Genomic DNA, 16,917 nt, shown 5'->3' with positions numbered 1-16,917 from the left:
TAGCTGTTCTAATGTACTTGGCCATTCTATCATCTGTATCATTTCTGGTCTGTTTCTATTGATTGATTTTTTTCCCCCACCCATTATTGAGTTGTAATTTACTTTGTATCCCTGGTAATTTTTGGATTTTACGTTGTTGTGCACTAGAGTTTTTGTATTCCTTTAAATATGTTGAGCTTTTTCTGGAACATAATGAAGTTACTTGGAAACAGTCTGATCCTTTCATAGCTTGCTTTTAAGCTTAATGAGGCGCTGGGGCTAATTTGGCTCACCACGGGAGTAAACCCTTCTGAATACTCTCCACTATGCTTTGTCTTTTATGAGATTTCCCCTCTCTGGCTATGGGAACAAGAACTATTTTGAGCCCTATATGAACTCCCAAATTGTGCTGCCTGTTCTTTTCTGGTGGCTCTTTCCCACCTTTGGGTAGTTTCCTCATGTGCATACACTGATTAGTATTCAGCTGAAGACTCAGGCAAACCCTCTGTAGATCTGGAACTCTCCCTTTGTAGTTTCCCCTCTTTCCAATTCTCTGCCCTACAAACTTTATCTTGGCTCTCCTGCGTTCTCTGCCCATGGAGATTCCCTATCACCACGCTATAGTGTGGACACTGTGCGGTAACCTCAGACAATGATTGGACTTGCCTTGTTCTTCTCTCAAGAGTCACTGTCTTGCACTGGCTGTTGTCCAGTGTCTGAAAAACTTTGTAGTATATTTTCTGTACAGGCTTTTAGTTGTTTAACATGGGGAAGGTAAATTCTGCTCCTGTCACTGCTTTCTGGCCAGAGTAGAAATCTCAGTGTTTAAATTTGCATTTCCTAAATGCTGACAAGGTTGAGTATCTTTTTCATATGTATTATAGTCATTCTTGATTGCTTTCTGTGAAAAGTTTCACATGTCTTTTGCCCATTTTATGTGAAGTTGTCTTTTTATTACAGATTTCTTTGAGGAGTTTTTCTTACGGATACTAATCCATTTTTACTATTTGATGTTGTAAACATTTTTTCTCAGTTTGTGGTGTATTTTCTCACCTTTGTATTGATGTGCTTGGAAGAGCACAAGTTGTAAATGTCCCCTCAACTTCGTAATATAAAAAATTTCAGGAGTGCCTGGGTGGCTCAGTCGGTTAAGCGTCCGACTTTGGCTCGGGTCATGATCTCGTGGTTTGTGAGTTCAGGCCCCGCATCAGGATCTCTGCTGTCAGCACAGAGCCTGCTTTGGATCCTCTGTCTCTCTCTCTATATATACCCCTCCCCCACTAGCACACTATCTCTCAAAAATATTTAAAAGATTTAAAAATTTTTTTCATATAAACACGAAAACAATGAACATCTATAAGCCTTCCATCCAGATTTAACAATTAATAACAACTTGTTGATCCAATTTGAAAGTAAATTGAAAACATGATGAACTTTAACCTTTCAGTATTTCACCATGCATTTCTTAAAAAGCAAGTGTCCTATATAACCACGATATTATTATCACATTTAAGAAAATTAACAATAAGTGCACTTGACTGGCCCAGTCTATAGAGCATGAGACTCTTGATTTTGAGGTCATGAGTTGGAGTCTCATGTTGCGTACAGAGAAAAGAAAAGTAACAATAATCCCAGAATAAATAATATATAGTCTACATTTGAATTTCCCTGAATATCTCAAGAACGTCATTTTTAGGTATTGATTTGTTTTTAATCCCAGACTCAACATTCATGCATCACATCTTGTTCTTGTCACTTTATTCTCTTAATCTAGAAGAGTTTCTTATCCATCCTTCCCACCTCAAATGACATTGACTTTTTGAAGAGTTCAGGCCAGAATATTTCTTAGAGTGTTTCAGATTCTGGAAGTTGATGGTATCTTCATTGTGTCTTCTAACTCTTCTCTATTTCCCGTAAGCTAGAAGTTATGTCTAAATGTTTGATTAGAATTAGGTTATATATTTTGGGCAGAAATCTTTAGGTTGAATGTCAAATTTATTAGCCTTTCTCTGTGTGTTTCGTGTTTTTTATATTTTGTTCAAGAAGTCCTTAATAAAGATATTCTCCTATATTCTAAAAGTTGTAAATAAAGCTTTGTTTTTTATATTAAATCTTTAATCCACCTTGTATGTGTGTATGTGTATGGTGTGATATAGCAAAAAAAATCTTTTTTTTTAACATATGGATGTAGCCAATTGTCCAAAACATTAGTGAATAGATCATGTATATTCCCTGTTGATCTTCTATCAGGTAAGTTTCCATATATGTGTGGATTTTGTTTCATGGGCTCTCTCTTCCATTGGTTTACTGTTTATCCCTCCACCAATACCACACATCGACATTTCTATGGCAATAGAAAGTATTTAAGCAAGCCCTCCCCCCCCCGACCTGTTTTATTAAAAATGCCTCTGCCCTTTGTTTTGTGCAATTTTGGAATCAATTTGCCTGGTTTCCCAAAGAATTCTTTTAGGATTTTAATTGCATTTGCATTCAAACAATAGAAACTTTGGTGGAAAAAAAACAGCAATCATAATATTGAATTTTCCTATTCATAAAATAGCTTATCTCTCCAGTTAGTTCTTGAACCTCTTAGAATTTTCCTTACAAAGCTTTTGCACTCCTTTTGTTAGATTTACTCCTAGTTTCCATATATTTTATAAGATTCTATTCTTTTATAAATTTGTTTCCTGACCTAAGAGGTCACACGTACCTTTCAACTTTTAATTTTGATATAATTTCAGGCTTACAGAAACAGTACAAAAAGGAAAATATGGAATGCTGCTCATTTTCATGTCACCCTTGTGCAGGGGACGTGCTAATCTCTTTATAGTTCTAATTCCAGTATATGTGCTTCTGAAGTGAGCACACAAGTTATATTTTAGATTACTGCCCTTCTATCCAGTCATTTTACTAAAGCCATATATTTAAAACTTATCTCCAGGGTTTTTTTGTTTTGTTTTGTTTTGTTTTTGGTCTTTAATGTAGACAATAATGTTACCTGCAAATACATTGTATTTTCTTTCCCCGTTCCTATTTTTAAAATTATTTTTAAAAATACGTATACCGGAAAACCTTGGATTGCAAGTAATTTGTTCAGCGAGTGTTCTGCAAGACGAGCAAACATTTTTAATTCTAACTTGATAAACGAGCGATGTCTTGCAATACCAGCAGTATGTGATGCCTAATGTCACGTGATCACAACTGAACCAACGGTTCTTGAATTCTCTTTGATAAACAAGTGGGATTATAAGCATGTTTCCAGAATGAATTATGCTTGCAAACCAAGGTTTTACTGTATACTTATATTTAAAAAAAATTTTTTTTTATGTTTATTATTTGAGAGAGGGAGAGAGAGAGAGAGAGCAAGCAGGGGAGGGGCAGAGAGAGAGGGAGACAAAGAATCAGAAGCGGGCTCCAGGCTCTGCTACCAGCACAGAGCCCGACATGGGGCTCCAACCCACAGACCGTGAGATCATGACCTGAGCTGAAGTCGGCTGCCCAACCGACTGAGCCCCCAAGGCACCCCTACTGTATACTTATTTGTAGTAGTGATGTTCTTTTAGTGTTTGCTGGCTAAAATTTCTAGTACAGCGGGGCCCAGGAGGCTCAGTCAGTTGAGTGTCAGTCTCTTGATTTTGGTTCAGGTCATGATCTCATGCTTCATGAGTTCAAGCCCAGCAGTGGGCTCACGCTAACAGTGTGGAGCCTGCTTGGGATTCTCTCTCTCTCCCCCTCTGTCTACCCTCCTGCTCTCTCTTTCTGTCTCTCTCTCAAAATAAATAAATAAAAACTTAAAAAAAATAAAATTTCTAGTATAGTGATGAAGTTGGCCTCTAATTTTCTTTTTTTGTATTGCTCTTGTCTGACTTTCACGTCCAGCTTATGGAATAAATTAGTGAGTGTTCTCTCTTTCTTTTCTTATTCTCTTCAAAGAGAAGAAAAAGATTGAAATTATCCATTCCTTGAAAATTGGGTAGAGCTTGCCTATGATGTTATCTGAACTTTGTATTTCCTTTGTGGAAAAAGTCCTTCACTACTGATTGAGAGTTCAATGATTATGGAATTACTAGCCTTTCGGTTTCTTGCAAGTGCTTTTTTTTGTTACTACATTGCTCTAGGAATTCATTTTCTTTGAAGTTTTCAATTTATTGACTTGAAGTTGTTTGTAATATATGGTAGAGTTTTTATTATCCTTTTGATTTTATCTTACACCTTATGTTTTAGTGTGTCTTTGAAACAACATGTAGTCAGATTATTTTATTAAAATTTTTTTTTTATTTTAGAGAGAGAGTGAGCACGTGCGAGTACACGAGTGGACAAGGGGCAGAGGGAAACAGAGAAAGAATCTCAAGCAGGCTTCACACTCAGCATGGTGCTTGACACGGTGCTCGATCCCACGACCCTGAGATCAGGACCTGAGCCCAAATCAAGAGCCAGATGCTCAACCAACTGAACGACCCAGGTGCCCCAATTTTCGCCTTCTGATAGATGTATAGTGATATCTGATTGTGGGTTTAATTCTGTTACCCTGATTGCTAATGATGTTGGATATCTTTTCATGTACTCGTTTTTCTATCTTAATATCCTGGTAAAATATCTCTTCATGTTCTTTGCCTATTTCTAATTGGATTTCCCTTTTTTTTTTTTTTTTTTACTTTTGAGTTTTGAGAGTTCTTTATATATATGTAAAGAGAGACAGAGAACAAGAACATGAGCAGGGGAGGAAGGGCAGAGGGAGAGGGAGAGAGAGAATCTTAAGCAGGCTCCATGCTCATTGCAGAGTCTGACATGAGGCTTGATCTCACAACCCTGAGATCATGACCGCTGATATCCAAGAGTTGGTAACTTAACCAACTGAGCCACCCAGGTTCCCCGAGAGTCCTTTGTATAGTCTAGATGTTAGTTCTTTTTGGATATATTGTTTGCAAATAATGTCCCAGTGTGTAGCTTATGTGCTTGTCTCTTCATCCTCTTACAGGGTCTTTGCAGAGCAGAAGATTTTAATTTTATTTAAGTTTAGTGCATCAATTTTTTCTTTAATGGACTATGCTTTTGGTGTCAAGAGTATGATTCTTTTTCTAGCCCAAGATCCTGAGGTTTTCCTCCTATTTTTTTTCCTAAAAGTTTCAGAGTCTTACATTTAAGTCTGTGATCCATTTTGAGTTAATTTTGAGTAAGAAGTAATATGTAGGTTGAGATTTTGGGTTTTTTTTCTTAGGGACATCCACTTGCTCCAGCAGCAGTTCTTGAAAGTTCTCTGGCTGCTTTTACGAGTTTTGTTTTTTCTTTGGTGTGATAGAGTTTCACTATGATATATCTAGGTACAGATGTATTTAGCTTTCTTAGTATATCATTTGTCTCACGGTTATTATGCCTTGTCCTGTATATTATGTCTGATGGCTTCAGATATTTTTCACTATTCTGGAAACTTCTCTGGCATTTTCTATTGCCTCTCCCCTGTTCATTCTATTCTTTTGCCACCTCAGTCAGTTTTTTTTAGACCTCCTTATTCTGTTCTTTGTATCTTAACTTTTATATTTTCCGTACGGTACGTTCTGAATAATTTCTTCAGATATGTATTCCAGGGCACCCATTATTTCTTCATATAGGCCAAATCTGCTATTTAACCCATCCACTGAATTTTTTTCCATCCACTGAATTTTTAATTTCAGTGATTCATTTTTACAAGCTCCGTTTGATTCTTTTTCAAGTTCACATGGTTATTTTTTATTCCCTTTATTTCTTTGATCATTTATTTCCACTCTGTTTTATTTGCATGGTTACTTTAATTTTTTTTTAAATGTTATTTGTTTTTGAGAGAGAGAGAGAGAGAGAGAGAGAGAGAGATAGAGAGACAGAGAGGGAGAGACACAGGAACTGAAGCAGGCCTTGGGGTCTGAGCTGTAAGCACAGAGCCCGATGCGGGGCTCAAACCTGTGAACCTTGAGACCATGACCTGAGCCAGAGTCAGACGCTTAAGTGACTGAGTCACCCAGGCGCCCCGACATGGTTACTTTATATTGTGTTTTTGAAAATTCCAATATTTTAATTTCTTCAGAATTTGAATCTTCATTTTTTTTCCTGCTACCTCTTGGGCATAGTGGCTTCTTTCCTTGTATGTTTCCAATTTTTTTTTTTTAATTGGGAATACATAATTTGGGACTCCTAAGGTACCTGAATTGAGAATACTTTTCTCCAAAGAGAATTTATACTTGCCTTTCAGGCAAATCACATCACTTGGAGACACTTTGAATTCTGGGCTTACAGTTTCCAAGTGCATGCATAGTGCAGACCATAATATTTGTAGAAAAAGATACTGGGGGAAACAGTCTATATTAAGCTTGATTCCTATCTCCCATCATTACAGAGCTGGGAAGATGCCTGCAGATATTCTTTTCTAGCCTAGATTTTCTCCCATGGGGGGCCTTTCTAGTCCTTGGCTTTAGGTGAAAATCTTAGACTCAGGTTCCCAACTCTCTTAGGGCCCAAAGCCTGGTCCTTGTTGGCACCCCTCATCCCTGTGGCCTGAGGCCTTTATTCCCCAAGCTCTACATGAAGGCTGGTGGTTTGCTTACCATCTTGTTAATACATTTTTAGGTCTTGAGGAAATCCCTCTTCCAATCTTATCAGTGTATTTAGAGTATGACTGCTACAATTTATCTGGCATGTGGATGTTTTACAGAAGGCTGATGGGGGGGGGGGGATGGTATAGGTGGTCATAATTCAGAGTATCCAGTCTACCAAGCTGCTAAGACTGGATGTCTCTCCACTATTGTTCATAATTCTTAGCCATCAGTAGAAAAAATTGTAATGCCCTCACAGAAGAAACTATCACCCTGAATATAGAAAACTAAATGTTTTCCATACAGAAGATTCTACAACGTCTGAAAGAATGAATGACCAAGAGAAAAATAATGGTTGAATATGAGAGGGATCATAAGAAGAAATAACCTAGAACCTAAAACTTGAATTCGGTAGGTTCAGTTCCAATTTCTGAACCTGGCATTTCAAGGAAAAACTGTCCTTACTTGTAAAAGCTGATATTTCAGGTGTGGAAAAACTATAGTTCTAACAGAGATGTGTGTACCGAAACAAAGAGTTCTGTTAGTCAGAAAGTGGTTTTAATAGTGGTGATCTCTCCTGACAGTGGCCATCGAGTATCCTTGACTAGATGCAGGGCAGTCGTGGTCCTATGTTACTACTACTAACATCTAGGGTAAAGTGACTGTGTTTCCTGTTTCTTCTGTTTTGCTTCTCTAGGTCTTAGGTGAACTCAAAACCAGGCTCCAGTTAGATGTCCTACCCGCTTTTGCCAAAACCAGAGGAAAAAAATTGAGCAAGCTGTATAGTAGTCAGGTTGTTTTTTATTAACGGGAAGAAAAAAAGTTATTTTGAGGCTAAAATTGCTCACTCATTATAACTTTGCTGTCGAGTTTCAGGCTGATCTGTCTTACCTATTGAATTTTCAAAGATTTTGATGAGAACCATTAAAGGTTAAAAGTAAAGACACCTTAAGTGGGTACAGCAAAAGAAAGAAACTTTAAATAGGCTTAAACTTTCACAAGTGCCTTTCAATAAATTGGTTGTTTTTTAGTCACTGAAAGAGAGATTTCATATCTAGGTTTTCCACTCATCATAAAAAATTTCTAATCTCAAGTTTGACATTTCTTACCCATCTAGATTGAGTCACAAAGAATGAATAATAGATAAGTAAAATCGAAATCACAGAAGTCTTACCTTTCAGTGGCTGTTGCTATGAAATTGTTTTGCTGGGAAATTTTAGAGAAGCTTGTGCTTCCTGTTGTTAAGTGATAGAATATGGAGATCCCCTTAATTTTCAAAATTGTCTTTTTTTTTTTTAAAGCAAGTTATCTCAGTTATTCTTGCTAATGGAACTGTCTTCATTCTTACCTTATCTTACCCACACGGGACTGCTCACTAGGTTTAATTTTGTGTTTGCCTCCTCTCCTACGCCCTGTGCATCAAATGGGCAGATGGGCAGGGTTTTTCAGAGGCGTTTCGTGTGCAGTTAAAAGGCTGTATCACTATTATTTATTTTCCAAGGACACTAGGAAGCTCGAGACACACACGGGACTATTTTATACGAGAGAGCTTGTATGAAAAGGAAAGTGAGACAAGTTGTGCTTTGTTGCAAACTGGGAACAAGACCACGATGACCTCTGGCTCCTGAAAAAGAGAAAAGTTTTGTTCTGTTTCCTCCAAAGGCAGTTTGGTCTGTCGGAGAGAGCTTGGGATTCCGAGGCAGAAAACTTGAGAGCAGAGGCAAGCCGGGAGGGGACAGCAATGTGATGGTGTGACTGAAGCAGACGGCCCCTGAAGGGTACCGAGCGAGTGTGGAAAGGGAGGAGGAACCAGGAAAGGGAGGGCACTGAATGTAAAACTGAGAAGCTAGGCTTTGATTTGCCAGGCGGTGGAAAATTAGACCTTATTTCTGAGAAAGGCAGTGGCACTGGGGTCTTGGAGGAAAGTCACTCTAGGAGCTCTGGATAGGATCCTCCACACGGGTTGGCACCAGATTCCTACGATTCAACATCTGTTGAACACATAGTCCCTCATCCAGATCCACATCAGAGTGGGCTCCCAGAGGAGGCGAGGTATCAGCCAGAACCCGCATCTGATACCCGCTTGGTGTGGCACTAGAATGTGGAATGGGCATCCCAACTATAAACATTTTTTTTAAGTCACACCATACTTGCTATGTAGCCACTCATTTGGCATTATGGGAAGTAACTCCGATATCCTTAGGAGGGTCAGGGCCGAATGGGCTTAAGTAAAACTTTGGTATAGTGCAGGGTCGGCATGGAGACCGCCCGGCTGACGGGGGCTCACCTCGTGCTGCGTTGGTGGCATGCCCGGAGCCGTCCTGAGCTCGGGCACCTTGTCTGATTCATCTTTGCACATCTGGCGAGCAGGAGAGTGCCTCACATCGAGTGGGAAACCAGCCTCACGAATTCTGCAGTCTCAGCATATGGCAGGAATTATTTTTAACTTTATCATAAGTGTTGTTTCATTATTCTGTTGATAATTATCTACTACTCATTCTCTGAGAACAACCCAAAGGCACACATCTGTGGCCCTTCCCCCTGGCATATGCTTACAGGAAATAACGTGAAGGGCCTCACGGTAGAGCCCGCCGGTTTTCGGGTCTGCCCTAGGTGTGCAGGCACAGGAGATGCTGTATGGGGGAGGACAGGTGGACCTCGGCCAGCCAGCCAACCCCCGGGCACAAGGATTCGCCCTGTGGCTCCCCTGCCCGTCTGCCCATTATGGAGACGTGTGCTTAGCTGAGTAAATGGTTGCCACAGCCAAGAGCTCTGAAGGAAGGCGGTTTGGGGACCGAGGAGCATATCCGTTTCCTAGAGCTGCCATTACCAGCAGCTGGGTGGCTTAAAACAACAGAAGTGCGTTCTCACAGTTCTGGAGGCCAGAAGTCCAAAACCACGGTGTTGGTAAGGCCGCGCTCCCTCTGAAGGCTCTAGGGAGCCTTCCTTGCCTCCTCCTAGCTTCTGCTGGTGTTCCCTGGCTCACAGCTACGTCACCCCAGTCTCTGCTTCTCTACATCCGGCCTTCCCCGTGGCTCCTGTGTCTCTGCATCCAACTCGCCCTCTCCTTTCTCTTATAAAGACTTTGGATTTGGGGCCCACCCTAACCCGGTATAACAACTCACCTCGGCTACATCTGCGAAGGCCCTGTTTCAAATAAAGTCACATTCACAGATATTGGAGGTCAGGACTTGAGCTTAGCTTTTGGGGAGCACCATTCAACCCTCTGTGAGGGGTGAGGTGTTTGCAAAGTTCAAGAAAAGCGTGGCCAGAGACCAGCAACGATGCTGTTGAGACAAAACCAAGCTGAGCCTTAGGGCCTGAATTTTCAGACACAGAGCATTGCAAGTGTTCGAATGCGACCACTTAAACAATCCGTGAGCATTAGCCCAGGAGAAGGTGCCTCAATTTACCATATGTCTCATCACTCATTCTTTGTCCTCAGCCTATGTTCCTCCACCTGGTTCTCATAAACCTCACCTTTTGGTTCATAGTCTCTCTTTCTGGCAATGGGGAGAGGAGTAGACCATCTCAATCTCCCTCAGGGCTTTTGTGAGAGAACCAAAGACGTCAGAAAGGCTGGGTGCCCCACAGTCAACGCACACCCACGGGAGCTATGGGCTGCAGCGACTTTAGGGAGATTTCCCAGCATGCCAATGCATTTAGGTTATATAGAGACAATCTCGCTGTCTAATGTCTCCAGGACCAAACACAGAAGCACCTGAGCCCTGGGTTAGCAAACCAGGCACTCAACAACAGGGCAATGAATTCAGCAGCCAAGGTTGGAGAAAGAATAAAGCAAGTCTGAGAGTGCCCTGGCAGATCAGTACTCTTCTTACCGTTGGTTGATAAGAAGGTCTGAGATCCCTCAGAGCTTAGACAACCTTTGGAAGGCCAGGCCCTTGATGATGGCGCTTGTATTTCAACCTTGAGCGCTCTGAGGCTGTTGGTTTTCCCGAGCCGGTAGCTTCACGATGACCCAGAAATTAAAATCATTTTGCTCAAAACAAAACAACAAAATACTGTGTGAGAACATATTAATTAATGATTCAGTTACTTTTTTTTTTACAATGAAAATGCTTCCTTTTTTTTTTTTTAATTTTTTTTTTCAACGTTTTTTATTTATTTTTGGGACAGAGAGAGACAGAGCATGAACGGGGGAGGCGCAGAGAGAGAGGGAGACACAGAATCCGAAACAGGCTCCAGGCTCCGAGCCGTCAGCCCAGAGCCCGACGCGGGGCTCGAACTCACGGACCGCGAGATCGTGACCTGGCTGAAGTCGGACGCTTAACCGACTGCGCCACCCAGGCGCCCCTACAATGAAAATGCTTCTTAAAAAAGTGTTTAAAGTTTTTCCTGAGCTAAGTTATTTCACCCTGAGGCTAAGTGCCAAACAGATGGATCTTGTCAAGTTTCCTTGTGCCTCTGAGCAATAGGCCTAGATTTTTCCTCCACCTGGAATGTCCCAGAGAATCCAGACTTCTCCTGGAAACTCCAGCCTGTCCTTTACTTATCATTATTTTAAAGATTTTATTTTTTATTTTTTATCCCCGCCCCTTAAAGATTTTATTTTTAAGTAATCTCTACACCCAACGTGGGGCTTGAACTCACAACCCCAAGACTGAGAGGTACATGCTCTACTGACTGAACCAGCCAGACGCCCCAGCCTGTCCTTTAAAGTCAGCTGAGCCAATGTTTCCTCTATAAAGCCTCCTCCACCTCCTCACTCAGAGTGGGGATTCCCTCTTTGATGGAAACTGTAGTCCCGTGGTTCTCAGTCTGGGGTGATTTTGCCCCCAGGGGGATACTTGACAATGTCTGGGAATGTTTTTAGTTGTCACGATGTGATGGGGCGTGCTGCTGCTGTCTAGTGAGTAGAGGCCAGAGAAGCTGCTGACCATCCACCCGACAGTGCACAGGACAGTCCCCACGACAAAGAATCTGCTAGCCCCAAAGTCAGTAGTGCCAAAATGGAGAAACCCTGCTCTACGCTGACATTGACATGTGCCCTGTAACTCTTTGTTTACAGTCATCCATTCACTCGGGGGCAGAAAGTTCATTCATTCAGCTGGTGCTTTATATTCTCAGCCCAGTGCATGGTATGAAATGAAATTGGAATGTACTTAAGAGTTTTAATTGCCTCGATCCCTGTAGTTAAGATAACATCCCAAGTGGAACTCAGAGGAGTGATTCATAGAGATAATTTATTAAACTCGAATTGTCTTATTTATTTATTTAGAGAGAGCACATGTGTGCAAGTGGGGGAGGGACAGAGAGAGAGAGAGAGAGAGAGAGGGAGAGAGAGAATACCAAGCAGGCTCCAAGCCCAGCGCAGAGCCTGACGTGCGGCTTGATCCTTTGACCGTGAGATCATGACCTGAGCAGAAATCAAGAGTCAGATGTTTAACCAACTGAGCCATTGAGGCACACCTTAACTAAAATTATTTTTTTTTTGTTTTTGCTTTTATTTTGTGAGAGAGGGAGAAAGAAAGAAAGAAAAAGCCGGGGAGGGGCAGAGAACTAGGGGGACAGAGGATCCAAAGTGGGATCTTGAGATCGTGACCTGAGCCGAAGTGGGACGCTTAACCGACTGAGCCACCCAGGTGCCCTAAATTAAAATTGTTAAATACACAGTTGTTTTAAATTAGATTATTGGCTAAGCCAGAATGACAATGACAACTTCTTGTCCACTTACTTCTGTGTGTATTGTGGGTGCACTCATTCCTATTGGGGACCGGAAGTTTGTTTCCCTGGTCTCTGTAGCTCTCTGATGGTAGCTCAGTGTTTCCCGGGGGCTAGACTTTGCCATAATAACTTCTAGTAATCACATTTTTCATTGGAGTTTGTGCTCAAAATAATAACAGCCATCTGTCAGCAATTAATACCTGCCAAGCACTGTTCTAAGCATTTTTCATGCATGGACTAATTTAATTCTCATAATGTTCTGTGAGATAGATATGATAATTATCCCCATTTTACATGGGAAGAAACTGAGGCACAGAGAGATTAAATAATGTGTTCAAATTTATTTATACAGCGGATAAGTGACGGGGCAGTCTGACTCTGAGTTTATGACACCAAACTATGATATAAGCTTAGGTATCAGAACAAATTCCAGATCACGATTCAAGACCTGATTAGAAAAAGCAAAATGCTACAACTTTAGAGAAGATATAGGAAGATCTATTTACAGTTTCAGGGTAAGGAAGGATTTCTTTCTTTTTTCTCTTTTCCTTTCTTTTCCCTTTTCTTTTCCTTTTTTCTCTTAGGATAGGGAAGGATTTCTTAAACAAGATTCAGAGAGCGCAAATGATGAAGGAAAAGCCCATAATTTTGACCACCCCCAGATCAAAACATTTTCAGGCCCCGACACGTCATAAACGAAGCTCAAAGACACGTGCTAGACTAGCAGCAATTACAGCACACACAAAAGATGAAAGGTTAACAGGAAGAACAGGTGAAGGGTAATGGCAATCAGTAAGAAAAAGGCCACACGAGAGGACACCGGGCAGTGGAGGGAAAAAAGCAAACTCGCATGACCAGTAAACATGAAGAGATCCCCAAGTTCCCTAGTAATTGGGGAAACGAAAGTCAAAACAGCCATGGGAAGTGGTATATACCATTTCTCACACATCAGACTGGCAAAAAGCACAATGTCTCGCCCTCCCAAGTGCTGGCGAGGAGACAGAGGAACAGAACTCCCACTGCTGCTGGTGGAGAGTGGCAGCGGCCTGGGGGGGGGGGCGGGAGTGGGGGCGGGGAGGGGGGGTATCTAACAGGGCTGAGCCCTCGCCTGTCGGTACCCCTGCTGCAACTACCTACGCGCCGAGTCAGCTCACTGAGAAAACATGCGAAGCAAGATAGTTCTTGGTGCTCACAGATGCCGTAGATAGAGGGGAGGTGGCTGACCCAGGGCTCCAGGGACCACCGAAACAGTGGCACATCTAGCTACACGTTTGTGCACCCCTCCCTGGGGAGGGTCTGTGTCCACACACTTAGGAGCCACTGTCTCAACACCTCCAGGCCACTTCCTGAAAGCACAGACCTCTGTCTCATCATCACCAGGGCCAGAGGGGACAGAAATAGCCTTGCGGCAGAGTCCACGCCGATTGTAAGCCGGGGAAAAGAGGGAAGAATGCTGCACCTGCTACCCAGTTTCTCAGTGCTCCTACGGCTTTATTTTATTAAAAAAAATTTTTTTTTTAATGTTTATCTATTTTTGAGAGAGAGACAGAGAACGACTGGGGTAGGAACAGAGAGAGAGGGGGAGACACACAGAATCCGAAGCAGGCTCCAGGCTCCAAGCTGTCAGCACAGGGCCTGACATGGGCTTGAACCCAACAAACTATAGATCATGAGCTGAGCTGACGTGGGACGCTCAACCGACTGAGCCACCCAGGTGCCACTCTAACGGCTTTAAAGAGATGTAGACACACGCCCGGTCACCCCTGCAAGTGGAAAGCCACTGCCTTCTCTTACAGCTCTTGTGGGTAGAGTCTAGTTTGGGGTCAGTGATATCGCAGCTAAAATTGTTACCTCTGGCAGGCCTTATTTCTCATTCAGTTGGGAATAAATAGCCTAAATTGTGGCTTAAGTCTTTTGGCTCTTCCAAGTCATGGCAACTAAGCCGTTTTAATAATTTTTTAAGTTTATTTATTTATTTTGAGAGAGCGAGCGAGGGAGGGAGGGAGGGGCAGAGCGAGACGGAGACAGAGAATCCCAAGCAGGCTCTGCACTGACAGTGTGCAGGGCTCGAACCCACGAAACCGTGAGATCATGACCTGAGCAGAAACCAAGAGTCAGACGCTTAACCGACTGAGCCACCCGGGTGCCCCTAAGTCATTTTAGCTGTGGAGGAATCAGCTGGGGTTTCTCTAGATCGGATACTAGAATGGCTTCGTACGGTGGTCCTTGTCTTACAGAGACATCTGAGTCACAATTTTTGTGGCTTCAATAATGTCTCCAAGTCTTCAGACACAGAACTCTGGGGCCTCTGCCAAGTATTCACCTGTCTGATAGGTGAGCACATTCAAGTGTCTTTCCTGCGGAACTGGTTGGTGCTGGCCACTGTGGTCCCTCCTGTGCGCAGAGGTGCCCTTTGCCTGGGGTCGGACACAAACCAGGATTCTTACGTTTCATTGTCCAGGCCCCTGTTGTGTGAAGCTGGGTGGCAGTGGACAATATCCTCAGAGAATTCCCTTCTTGGCTTGTTGCTACCCTCCCCCTCCACTGGCCTCTGAGCTTCTATAGGACTTGAATTGAAGATAGTGTCTGATGTGTTACTCAGCATAAGGATTTAGATTTCCCCTAACATTTAATGCCAGGAGAATGTTGATTTCGTTCGGAAACCCTTTGTGCTTCATTCGGTATTTGGGAGCGGAGAAGCCACGTGTAGAGAGGATACTTTGGAGCTCTGTGGCCCCGAGTTTCAGTCCTGGGCCAACCACTTACTGAGGGAAATCAGGCAGTTGAGTTACCCTGGATCGTATCTCAAAAGTGGGGATAACAATTCTGGGGCCATAGAGCTGTCGTGGGGATAGGACGCTCCAATGTAAGGCACTGAGTACATTTGGAGGCGCTACAGAAATCATACTTGTTCTTAGAAAACCCATTGTGCTGGAAAACAAGGCTAGAGTTAGTGCTCGGGTGAAGTCACGAGTAAAAAACGTTTTTTTAATGTTTATTTTTGAGAGAGAGACAGAGTGTAAGCGGGGGAGGGGCAGAGAGAGGGAGACACAGAACCCGAAGCAGGCTCCAGGCTACGAGCTGTCAAGCCCGACACGGGGCTCGAACCCATGAACCACGAGATCATGCCCTGAGCCGAAGTGGAACACTCAGCCGACTGAGCCGCCCAGGCGCCCCAGAAGTGACTATTTTAATCTGGGTTCCAGTACCATGTTCTGGTTTTTGTTGTTCTAATCATTTCTGACCGTGATTTTATGTCAGTGTTCCCATTCTGTGTCTTAATACTCTAGACAGCCTCACACCTTCTGTAGGAGGCAGATGGGGGATAAATCAAGAAGACCAGCCGAGTCCAGTTTCCTAAGCAACAACTCTCAGACTCTAAACCCAGCTCTACCTGCTGGCTCACCGTGTGCTTGGGCAAGTGACTTTAGAGCCCTGTCATTGTTGGGAGATGGGCTTGCCGTGGTTTGTGTTCTCTCCTCCTTCTCGACCCCCGACAGGCATCCAGCGATGCAGGGAACAGACGACAAGAGTTCAGGGTCTGCTGCCCGCACCCTCTGTCGCTGGCAGCTAGGCAGCTGCAGATGCCACGGTCAGGAGGCCCTGAGGTCAGGCTCCCCCTGCCAGATGGAGACAAGCAGCCACCCACCCCATGCAGGGCTACAGTGAGGACAGCTCAGAGTCCTGTTACAGACAGAGGCCAGTGCCCTTAGCCGGAAGGCCTCTGGGACTTGTTAGGGACTCTGTGCTAGAAGGGACAGGGCCTCTCCACGCCCGAGCCCCTGTGCACCCTTATCTAGTAGGCATTTCTATTCTTCCTCTCGCCTGACACTTTTCACTCCTGCATGCTTTCGTTTTGCTTGTAAGGTCGGGAGCCCCTCGGATCAGATGCTCTTTTCAGCCAAAGGCACGAGTGGAACTTGGAACGGAAGTTTTCACCCTCCGCCTGTGAACACTTTTGTTCTCTGAGCCTCTCCTGGCTTTTTCCTGTGCAGCCAGCCCATGCCCTCAGAGAGTTTGTTTTGCATGTGGTTGTTAAACTTTGATTCGGTGACTCATGCCGGGGCGAAGCCTTCAAGTCTGCCTCCCTCATTTGATTGCTCTCTTCCTTTCCTTTTTTTTTTTTTTAAAAAAAAAAAAAAAAAAAACTCAGAGCAAAACTACCTTGGCAGCTGAACGTGACCGTGGCACTCAGGAAGGGGAGTTTTGGCATGAAGGGCCTCCTAATGGCCTCGTGGCCCAGCCGGGCAGGGCTCCCTCAGGTTGGATGACACCTGGCCGACTGTGGCGGGCGTGGAGCTGGGGGTGCTGCGTGGAGCACGGGTGTCCACTGTGGGGGCCGAAGCGACGCGCCCTGCTGGTGAGTGCCTGGCTCCGGCCATCATTCAGTAGGACAGGTGCTGTGCAGACTTGGGTCCAGGGCTGGAGGAGAGACACAAGAATATACGGGGCGGGGAGCAAGTTGGGGAGCAGTCCTTGGATTAGCGTTATTCTGAGCAGTCTGATCTCCCGTGCCTCACGTGATTTTAAGTGCACAGATAAAAAAAAAAAAAAAGGTGAAATCCTTGCTCGTTTTAGCACAGTTGAATTTAATTTCAAGAGGGCTTTCGTGGGAGAAAGATTAATCGGAGGAACTCTTAGGCGTAAGGGACAACTCCTGCTGTGGTCTTCGAAGATCTTTTAGTTTTAC

The 16,917-nt window shown here is 43.5% G+C and overlaps 1 protein-coding gene and 1 non-coding gene across 3 annotated transcripts in view; one reads left to right on the top strand and one right to left on the bottom strand.

The window, feature by feature from the left end:
* Positions 1-2,743: 2,743 nt before the first annotated feature.
* On the bottom strand, positions 2,744-2,845 carry LOC122238918. Its single transcript, XR_006218064.1, has one exon. It is a non-coding gene; the product is annotated as a U6 spliceosomal RNA (small nuclear RNA).
* Positions 2,846-16,396: 13,551 nt separating this feature from the next.
* ZC3H12D (zinc finger CCCH-type containing 12D) overlaps positions 16,397-16,917 on the top strand; it is a 34,978-nt gene continuing 34,457 nt past the window's right edge. For both annotated transcript variants that reach the window (XR_006217933.1, XM_042987297.1), the window contains exon 1: positions 16,397-16,587. The gene's annotated coding sequence lies outside the window, so the exon portion shown is untranslated. The remainder of the gene's footprint in view (positions 16,588-16,917) is intronic.

Source organism: Panthera tigris, chromosome B2, assembly GCF_018350195.1.
Source record: "Panthera tigris isolate Pti1 chromosome B2, P.tigris_Pti1_mat1.1, whole genome shotgun sequence".
Taxonomy (NCBI): Eukaryota; Metazoa; Chordata; class Mammalia; order Carnivora; family Felidae; genus Panthera; species Panthera tigris.
Note: the sequence above shows the minus strand (reverse complement) of the source record. Positions and strands in the feature narration are given on the sequence as shown.